This window comes from Centropristis striata, chromosome 1 (assembly GCF_030273125.1).
Source record: "Centropristis striata isolate RG_2023a ecotype Rhode Island chromosome 1, C.striata_1.0, whole genome shotgun sequence".
NCBI classification, from domain to species: Eukaryota; Metazoa; Chordata; class Actinopteri; order Perciformes; family Serranidae; genus Centropristis; species Centropristis striata.
The window spans coordinates 37,929,734-37,937,001 of record NC_081517.1 but is presented as its reverse complement, the minus strand read 5'-3'; positions in this window follow the sequence as shown (position 1 = coordinate 37,937,001).

Sequence of the window (7,268 nt, the reverse complement as noted above, 5' to 3'; positions counted from 1 at the left end):
TCTTAAATTGGGTGTATGCTTGGGAAGAGCTAGTTTGTATGATGATTCCCATGTTAAAAACTTGAGATTGCTCATCACTGGTCATCAAGACAGTTGCATTATAAAGGAGTTGATGGTGTGAGAATGAAAAACCACAGTGCATTGACAATATACACCATCCATTAAACTATTGACTTTAGCTGATGTTCTTCAGATACTTCCATCAAATGGGCCAAGTCGGAAACATCAGAGAAAAATCTTTCTGAAAATCTTTTCCGAAAAAAAGTTTCCGAGGTGTAATTTTGATTTGGAAGATGACACAAATGCTGTTTAAGGAATTCGTAGCTTTGCACTTAGCTAAACACGCAAACACACTGAAACAGTTGTGTAAAGAATGAAAAAAAGAGAGCTTGAGAAAGAAGTTCAAACCCTAACTAGGACTGCAAGCAGTACTGAACGGGCCCTCGCAGTACACGCGTGTCGGGGCATGCTGCCGTCGGGGTGTGTACGTTACAGGGGCCAGTCTATACCACCCCTATGAATTTCATTGCCTTAAGTGTTATAGTGTGGCCACGGTACCAAATATGAAATTAGACTGCCACCACAGTGCCACCTAGGGGCCGATCAATAAAACCTTAAAGGGTTATCCTCAGGAGGGCATTGACAATAATTGTACCAAGTTTTGTATAATAATGCACAAACTATCCCTTTAATCCTCATACAGTTTCGGAAGGAGGACTCTTAACTGATATGTAGAAGTTAGAAGAGGCAGGTAGCAATGGTGGAAAGTAACTATCTACATTTACTCAAGTACTGGACTTAAAGTAAAATTTTGAGGTACTTTTATGTACATTTTATGTAACTTTATACTTCTACTCCACTACATTTTGAGGCATATATTGTACTTTTTACTCCTCTACATTTAGCTGACAGCTTTAGTTACTTTTCAGGTCAAGATTTAAAATGAAGACATCGACATGGAAGATCAGTTGGTTGCCGGAGTTAGCCCAGTCGCATCAGTGTCGTCACGATCAAAATAGTCGCTAAATGATTACGTAGCATTGAAATAGATGCAGAGTGTTTACGTAATCAGCAAAAAGGCGCGAGGGAATTGATGTAAGTGGAGATACGCTGTCTGAGAAGTAAGCAGGAGGGGTGACTATTTCACAGTTCATGCATAACCATCACCCTGCAATAAACATAACGCACCACGTGATCTAGGTGAAAAAGTGTGTGCATGTGAGTCACCAGGGCATTTCTGAGGAAGCGAGTATTGCCATCTGCAAAACTCAAATGAATAAATAAAAATGAAATGTTTACTGTTAATAGATTACACAACTCAAGCAGGTCTGCTGATCGATTTTTTTACTGTGTTGAAGTTCATGGTGAGGCGGTCCAGAATGTGGGCCCAGCACTAATGTACATATGACGTGCTTAGGGAGCTAATTGCAAATACACTGGTACACTACCACTACCTTCAATGCCCAACACCTCTGCCTGTTGAGCTATTATCTCAAAAAGAGATTTCGAGATGAGTTACAAAATAAAACCTCCATAAGACTAGTAGGCATTAAGTTAATCATATAGTCCACAAACAAGCTAAGGAATGCCTGGGATTTTCACAGGCAAACAGTGCTGAATTGACTGAGTGGTCACAAATGTGCAGGGATGAAAAGATCTGAGAGGGAATTACTCTGAGAGAAGCCTACGCTTGAAATGTACAAAGAGGTCCACCTCCGAGACTTTCCTGTGCACCAACATCACAGGTTTGGGGACAATGGAGCATTGTGTGGCAGTCATTTAATCCAGTACTACGCAGTAACACTGATAGCGAGTGATCACAGAAAAATGATGTCACCACAGCTGCTTGCAAGAACAACAAAGAAGTACCTTTTAGGATGGGCAGATCTGAAGTCAGATTAAAGCCAGAAGGGAACTCAGAGTTCGAACAGCCCCCAAAATAACACACACACACACACACACACACACACACACACACACACACACACTAACAGAAAAAGAGACACTGATTACATGGCACTGTTGGGTGAATTTCTCAGAAGATGTGACTGTAAACCAGGGTCAGGGGTCACAAGTATTTTAAACATTGCAACTGCTTTTTAAATTTGAATGCCTTTGAATCTCTCATTGAACTCCCCACAATTTAAATTAAAGAATAACCTAATAACAAAACACAAAGACTGACAGTCCAAGGACTAAATCTCAAACCTGCATAAATTCATGTTTAAGCCACCTGGGGTCAGCAGAAACAAGCAAAAAAAAAAAAAACTGACATTTTAGCATGATTTATAGTTGATAAAGTGAGCTTTTTAGTAAACATAATTTACAAAACACTTTTTTAACTAAAAGTAATTTGGAGTCAAATTTGGGGAACCCATCGGCTCTGTCTGATGATGATTTTGCATCTGAGGGGAGCACTAATGTTTCTGGAGTTCCGAGGTAGCCAGCGGATGTCCAGATAACATATCTGGACGAAGGCTTCCTCTTTTGCGAACTGGTCATTGTTGCGAGAATGGAGTTGGAGTTGGGAGACAACATCTATAACTTGATTTTTTCATAAAAAGCCAGTTTAGCTAAGTTAGTTAAGCTACGAAAAAAATGATCATCAGACGATAGCAGATGCATTTTAACTGATGCGTTGCACCTTTTTTTCTCTGCATGGACTGTTTATCTTCAGTTAATCTAACCGACTCAAACATGGTTAGTAAATACTGCTCGGACTACGAAATGACAACAACCCACTCCTGAAACCTAAATATGGTCTTGTTGCCTACAGATTCCACACACCCTTATGATGAGTTCAAGGATAGGTTAAGTCTGATACACAATGTTTTGTATGATATCTTACGAACTATATCCATTGTATTTTACAAAACAAGTTGCAAGATATTGGAGATCTCTCAACATTGGCAACAGATTTAAAACATGTGGTCAAGCAACTGCATCTGAAATGGAAACCAACAGTTTTCTGGTTGGATTCCTATATGGCGCTGAATGACACAACTTCTTAACATTTATGAGAATCAGAATCAGCTCATGTTGTCTGTCAGTCTGTCTGTAATCCAGCTCATGTTGCAGAGAAAAACAAGACTGTTAGTTTTATGACAGTAAAGTCACATTAGTACCAGGACTGAATGTTCTGATTCTTTAAAGCCATGGTTTCAGCATGTCTGTGTACAGCTCTTCCACCTTTACAGCACACTGTATAACTCCTGGAATAAAATTAGCCGACATGCTGATACAGCTATTGGCTGCAGTACCTACAAAACCTGAAAACACTGCACACACACAGGTCTGCAAGCTGCAGACCAAAAAATTGTACGCTATAGTAATTACCGCAGACATTTTAAAGCAGCACTTTAGGGTAAACTGCCGAGTGTATGCGTGAGCCAGACATAGCATGTATACCACCAGGCTCACATGCAGGCTGGCTTCAATTAAAACACAATTACTGTCAAAACTAATCAACACTCCTCATGGGGATCCCAGCAGGAATAATTAAGCTTACATTTATCTGTGCTGTCCATGCACCGCTGGGCTCTAAGTATGCTATTAAAATCCCACAGATGGTATTATCTAATTTTCTGGTTTACCATATTGATTCAGTGGAATATTTGGAAAATCACAGTTTATCATGAGAACATGGTATTTATAGCCCATGTTGGTCAGGCACATCATAAATCTCATTTGGAGAGTCGGCCACAAGCTGCCAGAGTCTGGCCCCAGTGCACGCTGCTCTGCTGAGTATGTACCTGGTGCCTGTTATTCACGGTTCACGCTGGTCCGAACCACAGGCTGAAATTTTCTTTTCAAATATGTCAGCCTCAGCATAGACAACTATATTTAATCCTCCCTCCTCCCATGTAATATTGCAGAGGCCTCTGCGTTGAAGAATGAACAAAAGCCTTGTATGTATGCAACCTATTGTTCTGCGGGATACCTGTCTTTTGGTTTACGTCTTTGTGATACTGTGCATTAGCCCATGAGACATGATGATGGAATGCCAGAGCTGCCTTTTCTTTCATATCAGTTGTCTATAGTGAAACTTCAGGAGGACAGCCAGCCGCATCTTTAAAGAAGACCTCAAATAACAGGGGCAGCAGTGACAGTGCGCCTCTGTGTGTCGCCACTTCCCACAGCCCAAGGCAAAGAGGGCATCGTTTGATTTAAAGGCAGGAATGGCCTTCTGGGCCCTTGATTACCAGAACCCTGCCTGCTTTCATGTGGTCAGCATTCTGCCAGAGAAGGGTCACTGTTATCGATTAAATAATCTGAGTCAGTTAAAGGCAGAAACAGGGAGCATTCATGTGCCAAACTGAAGGCCCGACTCTTTCGGAAATGGCCTAATCCATCTTCCCAGGAAATGAGAGGATAGGAACAATTATCTGCCGAAGCAACATGTCGTCTTTTAAACAGAGCCGTGCCCACCGCTCGCTTCAGCCTCCAGTTCATCTTCCTGGAATGTGTGGTTGAAAAAAGTTATGAAAGCAGTGTTAAAGTGATTAAAGTGATGCTGTTAACGATCCAGATCAGAGCTGCAGGACATGTAGTGTATGGAGACCGGGCCTCGCTGGAACAATGGATCATTTGATTTGGGAGGAAGTTATTCAGCGGTTTCAGTTCCACTGGCTCTAACATGAGTGAACATCGAGAGCTACTCCACGCTCCTGTGTGCCTGAACGTCTCACAAATGACTTTCATTCATTGACTAATGAACAGACACATATGGCAGACATTACCAAATCAGAACTGATACTACACTAATGACAATATAATTACGTTCGCTCAAGTACCATCGATGTAATTAAGCACTTTGAATGTTTTTTTTGTGTCATTGAGATCACAAATGTAAGGAAAACATTCATACATTATGTTTGATGTATTGAAAGTTTGTATTAATTCTACTAATAATCCTTAAAGCACTTAATTGTTTCCTAGTACATTTCTTACATGCTCACTGACTACAATCTCAGGTTGTGGTTTTCTGTTTTTATTTTATCTTACATACCATATGTTGCTTGATTTGAATAAATAATTAAAGTATACTCAAAATATTTTTTTTTCGTATGTTTATGTCCCCTAAAATGTCTGATCTTGACTATACTGACTTGTACCTGGTTAGTTTGTCAGAGATGGGTTTTTCCCCTGCATTATTCTACTGAATTTGGAAATGTCCATGCACATCTCTAAAATCTATTATCTGCCAGTTACAAGGTAACAAACAACATAAAAAATGCTAGCTACACTTTCCTTTGTGATACGCCTGCTAGTCGCTGATTTTCTTGCAAACTAAGAGATTCCTCATCGGTGTCTGGAGGCTGACTGATGTTTCCTCTAACAGAGAAAATGGACCAAACAGTGAAATTACGTCTTCAGTATGCAGATTGTGTGCTGCGGCCGATTTGCACTACTCTTTCACCGGTCAACCCAGCATGCGCATCGGTGGCGGGTATGGCCAAGACCAGATTGAAAAGTTTCTTAATTTGGGAGAAAGAATAGATGTGCAATCAGCCCCTTCTCAAAGGTTTTCTTTCCACTTCTGAGAATGGGTACTCTATAGTTCCCATATTGTAAAAAAAAGTGTGATTTACATGGCTTTTTGATTATAAAGCAGATCTAGGTACAATATAAATACTGTGAAAGTATCTAAACGCTCAATCTATGGAGAAATGCACACGGCCTGAATTTGGAAGCTGCAGCTTTTTAAACGAGGAGACAAATCAGAGCAAACTGGGCTTTTTCGGGAGGAAGGCTTAAAGACATATGCACTAAAACAGAGCAGAGGGTGAATACAGGTATATTCAGACAGATAAACATCAAAGCATATGAACATGTTCTAGTAGAAACCCAAAGTATGAACCTGAAAAACAGCACAAAATGTCCTCTTTAAAGAGGTGACAAACTGTACTTGTTTCCCAGTACTGTCCACAAAAACATTTTAAAAATCCTTTGATCTCTAATTTCTTAATTTCTGGCTAGTTCCTGTATCTCCGACAAAGCTCACCCTTTATTATAAACATATGCACAAGATGTTTTTTGTAGCTTATTTGGGAAGAGATGAGAGGACTTTAAAAGAAAACCGAAATATACCCATCTCTACAACTGATCGTTCTTATCAAGGACTTAAAAATAAAAAATAAAAATTAAGTCGACCATTGGAATAAGCAAACTGAAATCCTGTTTGGAAACAACTCCTAATGAGAAGAGATTTCCACATAATCCATCATCAATGTCATCCCGAAGGATTCCAGTAATAAAAATAAGACCAGTCATCTGCATTTAAAATCAAAACAACTCCCAAGAAATGTGTTTTTCTTGTGACGTCCAAATGCTTCATTCTGGAACTCGACCTGCTTCCTGTTGGCCCGCTGCTCTAATGGTTAGCCACCTGCCGTAGGGCCGCCGTCATCCAGCCGCCAGCTCACATCTGCCGGCCACAGAGGTAGTGATCTACTAAAGGAGGGAGTGACAGTCTCTTGGATCATTTGTTTATCATCTAGTGTGGGTGTAGTCCATATGCATGTTCTGTGTGAGTCACATCAAAGTCAGCAAGACAGCCTTTCACTGATCTCCACCACACTAACAAAGCATGATTTACCGACATGTTGCTGGGTCACAACTGTGGGGAACCCCATATTCTGCACAGAGCAAAAACACCCACATTTCTGAACACAACCCCTGAATCAAAGGCAGACTCAGGGTGGGCTGACTGATGTGTTGTACTGATGCGTGTCTGCGGGTGGTCAACCAGGAGGGTGAAACCAGTCCTGGACTGTGTGATCCATTAATAAGAACCAGTCTCATCGTGCCACAGTGAAACTGGTCTACACTGTCTTCAGTTACATGAAAGGATCAACCCACAGTCATTTTAACCCCAGTCCAAGAATTTTAATCCCAGTTCAGACTTCACACAGCATGTAAGATGTTGTGTCTACAGACTACTGCTTTCATGAATGTTACATTATTTGGTTTATACATTGTGTCATAACCATTTTACACATACTTCATTGTACATTACACAATGTTAACTCAATAAGCAGATATAAAAGAAAAGACAACCATGGGCAAGGTGCACAGAGACAAACATCTTAGACTTGAATGTAACTTTAAGTTGGAGACTCTGAACCTCTTGTAGTCAGTTTGTTTTTAAATATAATACACAGTTTATTTGCCTTGTGTAAAGTGCTTTGAATTGCCTCTGTTTGAAATGTCCTATATAAATAAACCTTTCTTGCGTTGTCTTGCCTTGTGGCTAGACCAGCTTGACT